The sequence below is a fragment of the Cnephaeus nilssonii genome (assembly GCF_951640355.1).
Source record: "Cnephaeus nilssonii genome assembly, chromosome: 1".
NCBI classification, from domain to species: Eukaryota; Metazoa; Chordata; class Mammalia; order Chiroptera; family Vespertilionidae; genus Cnephaeus; species Cnephaeus nilssonii.
Window position 1 is genome coordinate 84,020,326 of NC_137072.1, and position 16,522 is coordinate 84,036,847.

The window sequence follows — 16,522 nt, forward strand, 5'->3', positions numbered from 1 at the left end:
TAAACCACCTAGGGTGGCATTCAAGGCCCTGAGTAATCTTATCTATTGGTAGATAAATTGGACTGCCACTAGTGTTATAATAGAGGTAGCAGCAAGTGCTAAATAGGGGTTCAGAGTAGGGAGATGGTTCCTAACTAAAAGGATCTAAGAAACTTCTTAGAGTAGATGGTTTTCTAATCTGGCCTTGGAGAATTTCAACAAGTGGGAAGTAGGTGAAGGAACATTCTAAAGAAAACAGCAAGCTCGAAAACCCATCTATTAAGGCTTTCCTAACTCCTACCCTGGTTTCCCCAGTTTCTTTTCTTTTAAGTTCCTTCACTTGTTTCTCTGATGAAAGAGCTCCCAGACTCCTAAATTTCCTGGTCTACTCCTCAGCAGGACCTTTGTTTCCCTGTATCTGACTATATTATTGATGAATTCAGCGTCGGATGCAAGATGGAATGTAGGCCTTAAGGTGTGTAACACCCAAAGGTTTTGATTACTACTTACTATGAAATACAAGCTCTCTCCATGAATCAAACTTGAGAAGTATTAATTTTCATTTATCAAAGAAACACAGAAAGTACAAGAGGAAAAAAGAGAAAGAGCCAAGAAAATAATAATTTAGGCCTAAACTTTTCTACATTTATTCTCTTTTTAAATTTCTGCTCTCTCTCTCTCTCACTCTCTCTCTCTCTCTCTCACTAAAATCTAATTTGAGGTTGCATGGTCTCTATCAAAGCCCTCAAAGACATAAACTGTTTTCTTTTCCCTCTTTATGTTCAAAAAGACAAAAATGAAACATCTCTTTTTAAACTTACTAGAAATGTCCTTCATTTCTTCTTACTACTTACTGGAAATGTTTTATTAATTGTGAATTCATTCCCACATACGGTGATACAAATAGAAGAATGTAAATTGGCAGCTGGGTTCATTTAAAATTAGCAGAGGCCCTTGTTCAAGAGATGGCATATTCAGAGTGACCCAAATTATCATGACATGAACACCAAGGTCAAATTCAAGGCCAGGTTACAAATCAATAGAAAATTTCCTTGGGAGAACTTGAATTCTTAATTGTTTTTCAAGAGGCTGTATTTTACTCTGCTGCATCCAAAATTTAAGATCTGCTGTAAGATAAATACTTTAAAAATATGAATGAGGGAGGGTAGAGGAGGGTAGGGATAAAGGGGAGAGATCAACCAAAGGACTTGTGTGCATGCATATGAGCCTAAACAGTGGTTAAGGACAACAGGGGTGTGGGGGCATGTGTGTGGAGGGGTGTGGGATGGGAATGGGGGGATGAGGACAAATATGTGATACCTTAATCAATAAAGAAATTTAAAAAATAAATAAATAAATAAAAAGGAAAAAATATATGAATGAGTTTTGGTTTTCTTATTTTGAGAATATGGATTCTTTCCTACATATTTAATTCATCGCTTTTAAAATTTTAATTATATATGTTCTTAATAATATTATTCTCAAGAGATTTATTTTTAAAATTTGGTAAAATGTAGTTTTTTTTTAATTTCATGTGCTTCTTATTCCTAACCATTTTTTAAATTTTTATTTTTATTTTGAAAAGAGCTTATTTTCTGTAGACCTACATCATTGGAAACACACCATAGAGTAAATATTTTGTTTCCTTTATTCACAGAACTATTTGTTAGATCTGTGGGAAGAAAAAAGACGACTGCTAAAACTATGGAAGACTAATAGTCAAATTTTTTTAATCTTAGGTATGAGCATATCCCAAAGATCTGTACTATTCCAGAGTGTGATAGTTTAGGAGTGAACTTACTGATGTTTAGAGGGTGTTTGACATTGAAAACCAGACAGCTCCAGCTACTCTGACCCTAACTCTGTCCCTAAACTAAATTCCTAGAAGAAGCTTGGTCTCAATGATTATAGGTGGGGAATTGTTTTTTGAATATATTTTTATTGATTACAGAATTGAAGGGAGAGGGAGAGAGACAGAAACATCCTATATAATAAAAGGCTAATATGCAAATTGACGAATAGCGGAACTACCGGTCACTATGACACGTACTGACCACCAGGGGCCAGATGCTCAATGAAGGAGCTGCCCCCTGGTGGTCAGTGCACTCCCACAGGGGGAGCTCCGCTCATCCAGAAGCCGGGCTCAAGGCTGGTGAGCGCAGTGGCGGTGGCAGGAGCCTCTCCCACCTCCGCGGCAGCACTGAGGATGTCCAACTGCAGGCTTAGGCCTGCTCCCTGTCAGTCAGACATCCCCTGAGGGCTCCCAGACTGCGAGAGGGCACAGGCCAGGCTGAGGTACCCTCCCCCCGCGAGTGCACAAATTTTGTGCACTGGGCCTCTAGTCAATGATAAGAGAGAATCATGATCGGCTGCCTCCTGCACACCCCCCCCACTGGGGATTGAGCCCGCAACCCGGGCATGTGCCTTTGACCAGAATCAAACCCGGGAATAGTCAGTCTGCAGGCCAATACTCTATCCACTGAACCAAACCAGCTAGGGCTAGGTGGGAAATTTTTGAAATATGTCCATATTCAAGTGGAGGTCAAAGAAACCCAACTAAAAGAACTATGGACTGATTAACATGACAACTGTTGGTTGAGTAAAAATTATTTTTAAAAGGGATTAAGACTCAAACTCAGGAGGGACTAAGGCAGTGGAAGGAATTACATGTGAAATTCCTTAAATAAAAATTTATTAACTCAAAATAATTCTGCCTGTGCTACACATAATTTAAAAAATTTACACTTAAAAAAAGGAAGAAAAGAACTTAATCTGACTGAACTACATTAATGTTACATTGAAGTTCAATTATCTGTGTTAAATGTGATATCTGAAAGGTTTATTAGATTAAAAATTAAGGTACAACATCTTCATCCTGATGTTGAAAGATTTCAGTTCCACTCCTGCTGTCACCAGCCATTGGTCTGTCAAGGACCAATGTATAGGGCCTTTCTCCCATTCTCTCTACATTTCCAGTAGAACCTGTCTCCGCTCACACCTCCGGGAATTTCCTGCCAATGTAACTGATCCTGCAGTGATAGAACTGTGGCTCTGAAATTTTGCTGAATACGATTTCTATTTCTCATTTAGTCAATAGTGAACTTAAAACACAACTTAAAATAGTTTCACTTTCTCTGTAACCTTATTCTGAAGCTTACCATGAGGGTAAAAAAGGTTGTGATAAAAAAAATAAAAAAATAAAAAAAAATGCAAAACCACCAAAAAAAAAAAAAAAAAGGTTGTGATAGAATAGAAATTGCACTGGCCATAGTAGGCTAGAGACCTCTTTCTCCTTCCTTGTGTTGCTTTGAGAAATAACTTCTCTTGAGTTTTCTTTGTAGGATGCAGAGCTTGGACTAATGATGTCTAAAATTCTCAGGAACTTAGAAATCTAGGGTGCTTTTTATTCCATTTGAAATCTCAAATCATGTGCAGTTATTTCCTAGTACAATCATATGTATTAAAAGTTCACTATACCTGGCCTCTCTAGTTTCTTTTCTATAGCTCTCTCTTTCCTCCTCCTCCTCCTCCTTCTCCCTCTTCTTCTCCTTCTCCTTCTCCTTCTCCTACTTCCCCTCCTCCTCCTCCTCCTCCTCCTCCTCCTCCTCCTCCTCCTCCTCCCTCTTCTTCTCCTTCTCCTTCTCCTTCTCCTACTTCTCCTCCTCCTCCTCCTCCTCCTCCTCCTTCTCCCTCTTCTTCTCCTTCTCCTTCTCCTTCTCCTTCTCCTTCTCCTTCTCCTTCTCCTTCTCCTTCTCCTTCTCCTTCTCCTTCTCCTTCTCCTCCTCCTCCTCCTCCTCCTCCTCCTCCTCCTCCTCCTCCTCCTCCTCCTTCTCCCTCTTCTTCTCCTTCTCCTCCTCCTCCTCCTCCTCCTCCTCCTCCTCCTCCTCCTCCTCCTCCTCCTCCTCCTCCTCCTCCTTCTTCTTCTTCTTCTTCTTCTTCTTCTTCTTCTTCTTCTTCTTCTTCTTCTCCTCTTCATAGCTCTCTTTTGCCCTATCTGGAGATCCGTCTGTAGGCCTTGGGTCACACTGGCTTCAAGATAGATAAAGTCTGAAGACAGAGGGATTTAAGGCCCAGTCTAGGTCTATTTAATGCAGCAGCATCTACCCTTGCTGCCAGTTGGCCCCTGACCTTTTGTTCTGGGTTCTGATAACTGGAACACACTGTGTCTTATTTAGCCACGAAGGTAGTCCCTAAATGCTGAGAAGAGGGAGGTGAACAAGGGAGCTTCAGAATGAGCTGGGCTCCTTTCTGCCTTCTCCCAGAGCCCAGGCCATATTTTGAACTACTCTCCCCTTATTCTTATTCTTTTCAGCACTAAGTGCCTCCTTGAACCCTGACTACTCTCCCAACTCAGGTGTCTTGTGCTTGCTGTTCCTTTTCTAAGACTATCCAGTACCTCTCTGAATGCTGCTCATTCCCTCCCTTCCTCTATTCAGGTATCATCTTCTCAGAAGCCACACTATCTAGAACAAACACACACACACACACACACACACACACACACACACACACACACACACCTTTATATCCAATCCTTCTGTCCTTCCCTGCTTTGTTTTTCTTATTAGTATTTATCACTAATATGTTATGTATTTTATTTACCTTATTTAATATTTATCTTCCCTTACTAGAACTCAAGCTCCAGAAGGGCAGAGAAATTGATCTTTACCTCCAGTGCCTATAACTTGGCAGTTGATAAACAAGTGTCTATTAAATGGTACAGGATCCTAGCTTGGTATCACAGTCTTTAAAGAGGAGACACCATCCCCATGTCAATACCTCCAGCTCAGTTCCCATCACAGACCCCTCATGCTAAATGTTAGCCTGCCTCCTTGAATTTTTCCTAAAATAGCCCATTTTTAATAACTGTTGTTGAATGAACAAATAAACGCTCCTGAATCCTCAGTCCCTGTGCTCAGCTTTTGGTAGAAAATCTCCCTGCCTGCTAACATACCCTTAGTTTCTCATACCAATCTCTTCTACTTTCTTTAGTGGCCTTTAACAGTCTACACTGAGTGGCCAGATTATTATGATCTCTGAACGCATAATAATCTGGCCACTCAGTGTATATCCTATATAATAAAAGGCTAATATGCAAATTGTCCCCTCGACCAGGAGTTCGACCAGCAGGCAGGCTGGCCAACTGCCTATGTCCTCTCCCCCTGGCCAGGCTGGCCAGACCCCCACCCATGGCGAATTCATGCACTGGGCCTCTAATATATATATATATATATATATATATATATATATATATATATATATATATATATATATCTCCTATCTAATAAAAGAGTAATATGCAAATTGACCATCACTCTAACTCACAAGATGGCTGCCCCATGTGGTCAAAGATGGCTGCCCCCATGTGGACACAAGATGGCTGCCACAAGATGGCCAGCAGGGGAGGGCAATTGGGAGGGACCAGGCATGCAAGGGAGGGCAGTTGGGGGTGATCAGGCCAGCAGGGGAGGGCAGTTAGGGTTGACCAGGCCGGCAGAGGAGGTCAGTTGTGGGGGACCAGGCCTGCAGAGGAGGGCAGTTGGGGGGGACCAAGCCTGCAGGGGAGGGCAATTGGGGGGGACCAGACCTGCAGGGGAGGGCAGTTGGGGGGACCAGGCCTGCAGGGGAGGGAGTTAGGGGCAACCAGGCTGTCAAGGGAGGGTAGCTAAGGGTGACCAGGCCAGCAGGGTAGGGCAGTTGGGGGCGACCAGGCCTGCAGGGGAGGGCAGTTAGGGGCAATTGGGTTGGCAGGGGAGCAGTTAGGTGTAGATCAGGCTGGCAGGGGAGTGGTTAGGGGGTGATCAGGCTGGCAGGCACAAGCAGTTGGGGGCAATCAGGCAGGCAGGCAGGCGAGCAGTTGGGAGCCAGCAGTCCTGGATTGTGAGAGGGATGTCCGACTGCCCGTTTAGGCCCGATCCCACCAGTGGGATCGGACAGTCGGGCAGTCAGACATCTCTTGAGGGGTCCCAGATTGGAGAGGGTGCAGGCTGGGCTGAGGGACACACACACACACACACACAAACACACACACACACACACACATTTCGTGCACCAGGCCTCTAATATATATACTGAGTGGCCAGATTATAATGCGTTCAGAGATCATAATAATCTGGCCACTCAGTGTATTTGGGCCTTAGGCACCTGCCTCTCCATTTCCCCATGTTTTGATACAAGCCACACCCCTCTATCAGCACAGCCAGCACCTGCATTGCCCTGCCCCACCCCCGCATTCTATCTCTTTGCTCTGGCCTTTGCCATTGTCCTTCTTCCCAAAATTTTTCCTTCATATGGTGTACAGACCATAAAAGGTCACAAATGAAAAAGATCTTGGGGTCCAAGCTTTTATTTTAGAGATGAAAGGAGAGAGGTCGGCAAGCAGTTGACTTGTCCAGGTTTGTACAACTAGTGAGGGCACAGCTGGAACGAGAATCCAGAGGCTCAGGTTTCCAAAGAGTCTGGTGCTCATTCCACATCTCTCAGACTCTTCAGTCTTCCCTCTGTTTTTCCCTGACCCCAGCAGCCCCCCTTCCTGAAAATATATTTCAACAATATAAATTTAATTTAAAAATAAAATATTTGAAGACCTAGCACTGACATATCTACAAAGCTCAACAAAGAGAAAAGGGGACTTGACTAAAAAGACAGCTTCTAGCACCTTTTCTTTTCCTCCTGGGGAAAGGCAAAATGCTTCCAGTCTGCTCCCAAAGTGCATGAGAAATATACTCTCTCCAATGTCTTTCTCACTTGACTGTAAGGACCTGGAGATAAGGAACTGTGTTGCATGTTATCAACATGATCATATTTCTGACACAGTCACAAAATCAAACATCTGACAAAGCATATCAACCTAGCCAAAGCTAAAACCAGGCACTGGTTATATCAATAAATGTTTCTTAGATGAGTGAGCATGTACATTTTTCTCATTTGTCTTCAAATTATCACTTCACATACTAGAATGGCTAAAAGTAAAACAGTTGACAATATAAAGTGCTGATAAGGATGCTGAGCTGGCCGGGGTGGCTCAGTAATTAAGCGTTGACCTATGGACTATGAGGTCATGGTTCAATTTTCGGTCAGGCCATATGCCCAGGTTGCAGGCTCAATCCCCAGTGTGGGGTGTGTAGGAGGTAGATGATCAATGATTCTCTCTCATCATTGATGTTTCCTCTCCTTCCTATCCCTCCTCTCTGAAATCAATAAAAATATTTTTTTAAAAAAGATGCTGAGCAAATGGAACTCTCATAAATTACTGACAAACATGCAAACTGGTGCAACCACTTTGGAAAACAGTCTTGCAATTCCTTTTTTCTCTCTCTCTCTAATTAGCCTCATTTTATTACAAAAAAAATTTTTTTTCACCCATTAATTTTAGAGAAGAAGGGAGAGAGAGAGAAACATCATTGATCTGTTTTTCCACTCATTCATGCACTCATTGGTTGCTGCTTATATGTGCCCTGACCAGGGATCGAACCCACAACCCCAGCCCATCCAGATGATGCTCCAACCAACTGAGCCACCCCACCTAGGGTCTTTCAGTTTCTTATAGAGACACGTAGCATATAATCTAAGCATCCCATTCCTAGATCTTAACCTAAGAGAATTGAAATTATATGACACACAAAGACCCTGCAGGGAAGTGTTCAAAAACTAGGAACAACCCCAAAGTCCAACCGGTTGAATGAATAAACATATTTTAATATGTCCATACAATAGAATAACAGTGTCAGGGAATTGAAACTTTCCCTGAACTCTCTTAGTTTAAGTGATTGGGGTCCTGGGAATCAAGATGACAAAAGACAGATTAGCAAAAGATAAAATTTAGGCACCATATTTTTGTTAAGGTATATAGATGTTTTACACACACACACACACACACTCACACACACACACAATGTGACTCAAAGGGGAAGTTAGAATTTGGGGTCATATACCGACTTGATAAGGTCAGTGGAGAAGGGCACATGTTAAAACAAAGAACTTCTTTTTTTTTTTTTATCAGTTTTGTGTTTATTTGTTTTTATTATATTTTTTATTGATTTCAGAGAGGAAGGGAGAGGGAGAGAGAGATAGAAACATCAATGATGAGAGAAAATCATTGATCGGCTGCCTCTTGCATACCCCCTACTGGGGATCAAGCCCGCAACCCAGACATGTGCCCTTGACTGGAATCGAACCTGGGACCCTTCAGTCCGCAGGCCGACACTCTATCCACTGAGCCAAACCAGTTCAGGCAAACAAAAAACTTCTTCATAAGTGAAGGGAAAAGGAAACAGGACATTTATGGAAAAACAATGACGGGAAAGATGACTGTGCCTCAGGAGAATAGATAGGAGATATAATAGTTTTGTGACAATGTCTGGTTAGATGTAGTGTGAAGACTTCTCATCTCGTGATAGGAGTGAATCATCCCTGCTTGGAAAAGGGATTTATGACAATTGGTTTCTTTTTAGTTCTTTTTGGGAGGTCCTGCTTTTAGGAAGATAAGAGCTTTCAGGAACTCAAATGCCTTCTACTGAAAAATAATAAGAGGTATTCTGGACCCTTCCAATAACAATAAAAAGGAACTAGCTACTAATACATGCAACTATAATGAATCTCAAAAGCATTATGCTAAGTGAAAGAAGTCAGATACAAAAGGTCACTTACCTTGTAATTCCATGTATATAACATTTTGTGAAAGGAAAAATTATAGAAACACAAAACAGATCATCAGTTGCCAGAGGCTGGCAGTGAGGGAAGGAAACTGACTACAAAAGGGCACAAGGGAATTTTAGGGGTGATGTCAGTGAGCTATATCTTGGCTACAGTATGGCTATTCAACTCTATAAACTTCTCAACATTCATAGAAATCAACAATTTAGCCCCAGCTGGTTTGGCTCAGTGGATAGAGCGTCGGCCTGTGGACTGAAGGGTCCCGGGTTTGATTCCAGTCAAAGGCACGTGCCTCTGTTGCAGGTTCCCTGGCCCTGGTTGGGGTGTGTGCAGGAGGCAACCAATCGATGTGTCTCTCTCACATTGATCATTGATGTTTATCTCTGTCTCTCCCTCTCCTCCCACTCTCCCTAAAAATCAATGGGAAAATATCTTTGGTTGAGGATTAACAAAAAGAAAAAAAGAAATAAACAACCTAAAAGGGTAAATTTGATTGAATGAGGGGTATACCTCAATAAGCCTGACTTTAAAATGAAAGCTGTAAACAACAGAAAGTAGTTTGTGTGTGTGTTGTGTGTGTGTGTGTTGCGTGTGTGTGTGTGTGTGGGGGGGGGGTTATTTGCATAATTTTGGTAAGTCTTCAAAATCTAAAATGTTATATCTGAGAATGATGATTCTTCTCCTGCTAGAGTCTCTACCGATTTATACTAAAAAGTCACTTAAAGCTGTTTTATTTAGCAGACATTTATTAAGCACCTTCTCTGTTTAAGGCACAGGGTTGTGTAGGGTGGGAGACAGGTAAAGATGTATAAAATAGGTTTTGACCTTCACTAGTTTATAATCTAGTGGGGGGGGGGGGGTTGCGGGGAGGGGGAGGGGGAAAAACCTGCTTAATAAAAGCACAGGCAGTGCTTTTTAGAATTTGGAGGAAAAATTGCTTCCAGCTAGGCAAAGTTTCAAGGAGGAGGTGGAGTATGTCTTCCAGGAAACTAAGCAGCCCATGCGCACAATTTACAAGGAAAGATTTCAAAGTCTAGACTTCAGTTACCTTAAGGTTATTCCTAGTGTGTCATTCAGGAAGGGAAACTCGTCCTTGGCTGAAAGATAAAGAGGCAGGAGGAGGGATGCAGGAAAGAAAGTCGGATAAGCCAGAAAGGCAAACCAGCTGGAGTTGGAGCAAATCGGGACTGAAGATGAAGTGCATGGCACAGTCAAGGACAGACACCCTTAAGATACGGGCTTGGCTTGCTCTAAGAGACCGTAAATAAGCAGTGATGAATTCTCTCAGAAACAAAACCAGAGCACTACAATCTCTTCACCGTGGTGGTTGTCACACAATCTAACTTTAACCAAGTCAAGCACACTGAATTGGATGAAGATAAAATCTAAATTCCTATACTGTGCTCAGAAGAAAGTATGTGTTCCATAAGAAGCTAGTCTGCATGTAATCTGGAAACAAGGAAAGTGAAGGGGGTGGAGGAGTGTCTGCCCAGAGAGGACTGAAACACTGAATCTGACAGACAGAAATGCATATTCTAGGTTTCAGACGACGATAGTTTATTCGGATTTTCCATGGCTTAGAATAGATGTCAAGATTATTTCATCTCCCCTAACTGTGGACATAGGAGCGTCCAGACCTGTAGAGAATTCTTAGGAGCTTATTTGAGCCAAAACTGACAGTAACTGCCGGGAAGTAAGATCGCAAATGCTTCCAAGAAGAATAGTTTTGCAGTTTATTTTATGCGTTTGAAATGAAGGAGGTTAAGGAAGGTTACCTGAAGGTGAAAGAAAGTAAGGCAGGGATTGGGTTACAGGGTAGTAATCAAAATTAGGTACTCTCTTGAGGATGGTCACGCCTTAGCCTTCGAGAGGCATTTCAAAGGTGTGTTAACCTAGATGCACAAGAACAATGGACAGGGTTTGCTTAAAAACCTTTTACTAAACAAGTTATAGGCCTGAGGCATGGCTACACCCTGTGACCTGTCCAGGAATTTATGATTTATTGCAGCAACTTTTTTGGCCACATGACATTAAGTCCATGCTCACAAAGCAACTTAATAGTTAATAATATACACCGCTTCCCCACGCTTTGATTTCAAACCACAATTAAGTAATTTATTACCCTAGTCAGTGTGGTTCAGTGGATAGAACGTTGGCTTGAGGACCAAAAGGTCCCGGGTTCAATTCTGGTCAAGGGCACATAGTACCTCGGTTGCAGGCTCAATCCCCTGCCCTGGTCAGAGCGCATGTGGGAAGCAACCAATCGATGTGTCTCTCTCACACCTATGTTTCTCTTTCTCTGCCTCTCCCCCTCCTTTCCACTCTCTCTAAAAATCAATGGAAAAATATCTTCAGGTGAGGATTAACAACAACAAAAAGTAATTTATCAACTGGTATTTTAACTTTTTCATCTTCTACTATCCCCACCCCCACCCCCCACATCTCCTACAATATCTCCTCCTTCTCTCGCCCTTACTCACAGGGCTCCACCCACACATGCCAGGTATAGTTTGATCTCAAGGATTTTGTTTATGTAACTAAATTAAGGATCTTGAAATGAGATTATCCTGGTGTGTCCCAAGTGTATTCATAAGATTCACAGAGGACAAGTTAAGATGAAGACTGAGGTAGAGATTGGAGTGATGTGGCCACAAGCCAAAGAAGCTGGCAACAATTGGAAGCTGGAAGAGAGAGACATGGAATGGCTCTTTCCCTAGAGGTTATTCGGAGGAAGACTGGCCCTGCTGACCCTGATTTTAGACTCCTAGGCTCCAGAACTGTGAGATAATACATTTCTGTTGTTTTAATCTACTCAGCTTGTGGTCACTGGTTAAGCAGCCTTAGGAAACTAATATACTGCATAATTACATCTATGTATCATCTCAAACAGACATAATTGTAGATATAAAGAATAGACTAGATGGGGTCAAGTTGTTAAGAATGAGATATAGCCGAAACTGGTTTGGCTCAGTGGATAGAGCATCGGCCTGTGGACAGAGAGGTCCCGGGTTTGATTCCGGTCAAGGGCATGTACCTTGGTTGAGGGCACATCCTCAGTAGGGGGTGTGCAGGAGACGGCTGATCGATGCTTCTCTCTCATCGATGTTTCTAACTTTCTATCCTTCTCCCTTCCTCTCTGTAAAAAATCAATAAAATATATTTTAAAAAAAATAAAGGAATGAGATATAGTGACCCAAAGATTCCACTTCTGGGGATATATCTGAAGAAACCCGAAATACGAATTCAAAAGAATATATGCATTCCTGTGTTCATTGCAGCATTATTGACAATAGCCAATATTGGGAAGCAGCCCGAGTGATCAGTAGGTGAGCGGATAAAAAAGCTGTGGTACATTTACACAATGGAATACTCTGAGGCCATAAGTCAAGAAGGAAATCTTACCTTTTGCAACAGCATAGATGGATCTAATGGGTATTATGCTAAGTGAAATGAGCCAGTCAGAGAAAGACAGATACCACATGATTTTGCTTAAATGTGGAATCTAATGAACAAAATAAACTAACAAACAAAATAGAAACAGACTCATAGGTACAGAGAACAGACTGACAGCAATATGCTAAGGGAGGAAAGACACCCTGGGGGCTAGGTCCGACCCTACAATTGTCCTTTGCCAGACACGCAGAGCTGTCCGCCCTGGTGACCTTCTTCTGTACCTGGCCCACCGTCCTTGCTCTGCTCTTGTCTGTCTAACTAAGGGGGTTGGAGGGCAGGCTGAAAAAAGTGAAGGGATTAATCAAAGCAAAACAAACAAACAAAAAAACTTCATAGACATCAGTATGGTGATTACCAGAGGGAAAGGTTGTGGGGAGGTAGAAGAGGGTCAAGCGGGGGTAAATGATGATAGATGAAGACTTGACTTGGGGTGGTGAACACACAATGCAATATACAGATAATGTATTATAGAATTGTACACCTGAAACCTATATAATTTTATTACCCAATGTCACCCCAATAAATTCAATTACAAAAAAACAAGAATGAGCTGGACTGATGTGGCTCAGTGGTTGAGCGTCGACCCGGAACCACAAGATCTAGTTGGATTCCTAGTCAGGGCACATGCCCGGGTTGCAGGCTCAATTACTAGGAAGGGGCATGCAGGAGGCAGCCAATTGATGATTCTCTCTCATCATTGATATTTCTCTCTATCACTCTCCCATCTTCTCTCTCTAAAATTCAATAAAAACATTTTTTTTTTTTTAAAGAATGAGATGCGGGGTGGTGGCTTGTGAGTATAATGGGGTACCACAAAGGAGATCTTTCTTGTAATGGAACAGTTTTGTATGCATGTAAATCTAATGAAATCAGAATAAGGTTTGTGGATTATATCAATGTCAATTTCCTTACTTTGACATTATAATTATATAAGATATTCTCATTGGAGGAATGTGAAAGGGGGAACACAGAATACCCCGTACTATTTTTGCAACTTCCTGTGAATCTAAAAATACTTTAAATAGAAAAGTTTAAAGAACCAATTTCACTTGTTCCTTTTTACTATGTTCAGCTGCAGCTGCTAGAAAATTTTAGATTACATATGTGGCTTGCAGTATATTTCCATTTGATCCTTACTGCTCTAGGATGTTATTTTTCCCTGTGAGGTTCTATATAAACAGGCTCCTGCCCTGAAAACTCAGCCTCACCTTCTATAATTGCAATAAAAACAGTATAAGTCTGAGAAGTAAAGTGATAGCAAGGGAGAAAGTATAAGCTGAGTCAGACAGGCCTGGGTGGAATCCTGGCTTTGCCACTTAGAGTGAGACCTCAGGCAAATTCTTTAACCTCTCTCAGCCTGCCTTTCTTAGTCTGGTGATTCAGAATAATAATAATGCCATTTTAACAGGGCTAATGTGAGGACAAAATGAGATCACAGATGGAGAACACCTAGAAGAGTACCTGGCACATACTGAATGTTCAGTGAATGTCAGTTCTTTACTTTTCTAAGTTCCTGTGTGTGTGTGTGTGTGTGTGTGTTTTAAATTGATTTTCTAGAGAAAGAGGAAGGGAGAGGAGGAGAGAGAAGCATCAATGTGAGAGAGAAGCAGATTGGTTGCCCCCATTTCTTCCTCTCATACGCACAACAACCAGAGATCAAATCGGAAATGTGGGTACATATCCTGACCAGGAATTGAGCTTGTGATCCCTCCTCAGTGCACGGATAATGCTCAACCAATTGAGCCACACCAGCCAGGGCTCTCTTCTAAGTCTCTTATTTCACATTAGGCCTTGATGTTTCAAGAAAACGGAAGAGGAGGGAAGTGGTCATTGTGGGCCATCTTAGAAGCTGCCTGCCATGCATTGCAAAGAACATTATTGTTTAGACTTGCAGATACAGTGGACTCTTGGTTCTTGAAGTTAATTTGTTCTGGAAGGCTGTTTGAGAAGCTATTTGTTTGAAACCCAAATAATTTTTTTCCCATTCGAAAAAATGTAAGTTGAATTAATCCGTTCCAGACCCCCAAATAATTCTCTATCTTAACCTTTCTTATTGTCTAACTAGAGGCCTGGTGCATGAAAATTCGTGCATTCAGGGGTCCCTCAGCCAGGCCTGTGCCCTCTTGCAGTCTGGGAGCCCTCAGGTGATGTCTAAGGTGACCAGATTTTAACATTGGTAAAACGGGACACAATTGATGGGGGGGGGGGGGGGGTCTTTTTAAAAAATATATATTTTATTGATTTTTTACAGAGAGGAAGAGAGAGAGGGATAGAGAGTTAGAAACATCGATGAGAGAGAAACATCCATCAGCTGCCTCTTGCACACCCCCTACTGGGGATGTGCCCGCAACCAAGGTACATGCCCTTGACCGGAATCGAACCTGGGACCCTTGAGTCCACAGGCCGATGCTCTATCCACTGAGCCAAACCGGTTTTGGCCCCGGGGGGGGGGGGGGGTTTCCTTGATTAAAAATTTGGTCTATATTGTAATCGCTTTTGGTTTTTTTAATAAAAGGAAATTCACTTCTTAGATCATCGTTGAATTTGCATCCTCTTTTCTTACTCATTATGTTAAAAATCTAAAAAAAATAATTTAAAATTATATTATAAATTATTATATACATATTGCTTAAAAACACAGTAAGTAGGTACATAATTACATGAACATATTTTATTGTTAGTTTATAAATTAAATTAATTTGATTGTTATAAAGTAACTATATTTTAAAAATTATTTTAATCCTATATTTCTTTCTAAATAATAATACTAACTTGTATTATATTTTTCTCTGAATTTGCCGTAACATAAGTCATAAGTGTCACTTTCAAGGCCGGCGCTAGACTTTTTGCCGCCACTATAAAATATAAATAATACGAGTACTGTCTGCTAAATTCAAGAAAATTTATGTATTTATGAAATAAATACATAAATTACCTAAATTATCTGAATAGCTGATTTGTAATGACATCACTTGTTTAACTAGCTTACTAGCACGCAGTATGATGTGTATCATCTGAGAGACAGTTACAAAATGTTTTCGTCATTGCCAATCCCCAAAAATGCCATTGTTCATTAAGTCCAAACAATGGTGGTCGAATTCTAACAACTGATCAATAATGCGAACTTTGATAAGCAGTTCTCGATAATCAGTTCTCAACAATTATTTGTTATTATTAAAGTTTAACATTATAAAATTAACAAAAATAATATAAAACTCATATCCTGGCTAAATAGCCACATGGCCGCTGAAAACCGTATATTCCCTTCCCGTTCTCCCGCCGTTCCCTAGCTTGTCGTGCATTCTTTCCAAATATCCGGACTTTTTAAAAACGCGGCGGGACGCATGACAAATTGTTAAAAATCGGGACTGTCCCGCCAAAAGCGGGACGTCTGGTCACCTTAGCTCAGGCCCACTCCCCACCGGGAACGGGCCTAAGCTGCCGTCTGACCTCCCTCTGCAGGAGGCAACTGAAGGGCTGATTGGGGGATGGCGCAGGCAGGTGAGCGGCCAGCCCCACTCCCCCCCCCGATTGCCATGCCCCCTCTTTGCCCGCTGGCACCCCCTTGGCTGGCCTGGTGCCACCTGCTTGCCAGCCCTGTCCCCCACCAACTGGTCATTCCACCGTTGGGTCGATTTGCATATTAAGCTTTTATTATATAGGATGTACTGTTTAATCTATAAATAAATACTTTAAAAACAGAAAGGACATGAAATATAAATAAAATTTTAACCAAAAAAATGAAATGTACAGTAAAAAATGAAAATTTACATACACACTAGACTTTACCTTTAATGTTGAGACTTTACCTTTAATTGATGACTGAACATGGAGAGGAAGGGTGGAGGGATGTTACTGTTTGGAGGGGAGTCAGGTTCCGGGGTTCTTTCTCTCTTTTGTCTCTTTGCTCCAATAGAACTTGCTTAGGACTTATTGGGCCTCTGTCTCACTAAAAACCTTCCAATGATGTTTGTTTGTTTTTGTTTTTTTTTAAAATATATTTTATTGATTTTTTACAGAGAGGGATAGAGAGTTAGAAACATCAATCAGCTGCCTCTTGCACACCCCTTACTGGGGATGTGCCCGCAACCAAGGTACATGCCCTTGACCGGAATCGAACCTGGGACCCTTGAGTCCGCAGGCCGACGCTCTATCCACTGAGCCAAACCGGTTTTGGCTGATGTTTGTTTTTGTTTGTGTTTTAACACTGACCTGAAGTGAAACACTGCATTGTCACTGAACAAGTTTAATTTGTGAGGGTGATATTTCTCAATAAAACTTGCATTTCTCCCCATTTCTTAAGCATTTCCTTGATTAGTGAAGTGGGGACATTTTCCCTTTCCTCCTCCTCCTCTAAAGAGAGCTCCTTAGCTGCTGCTCTCTCTGATGGTCTTGGAGTTCCTTGGTGGTCAGCTCAGCGTTGTGGTCCTCTCCC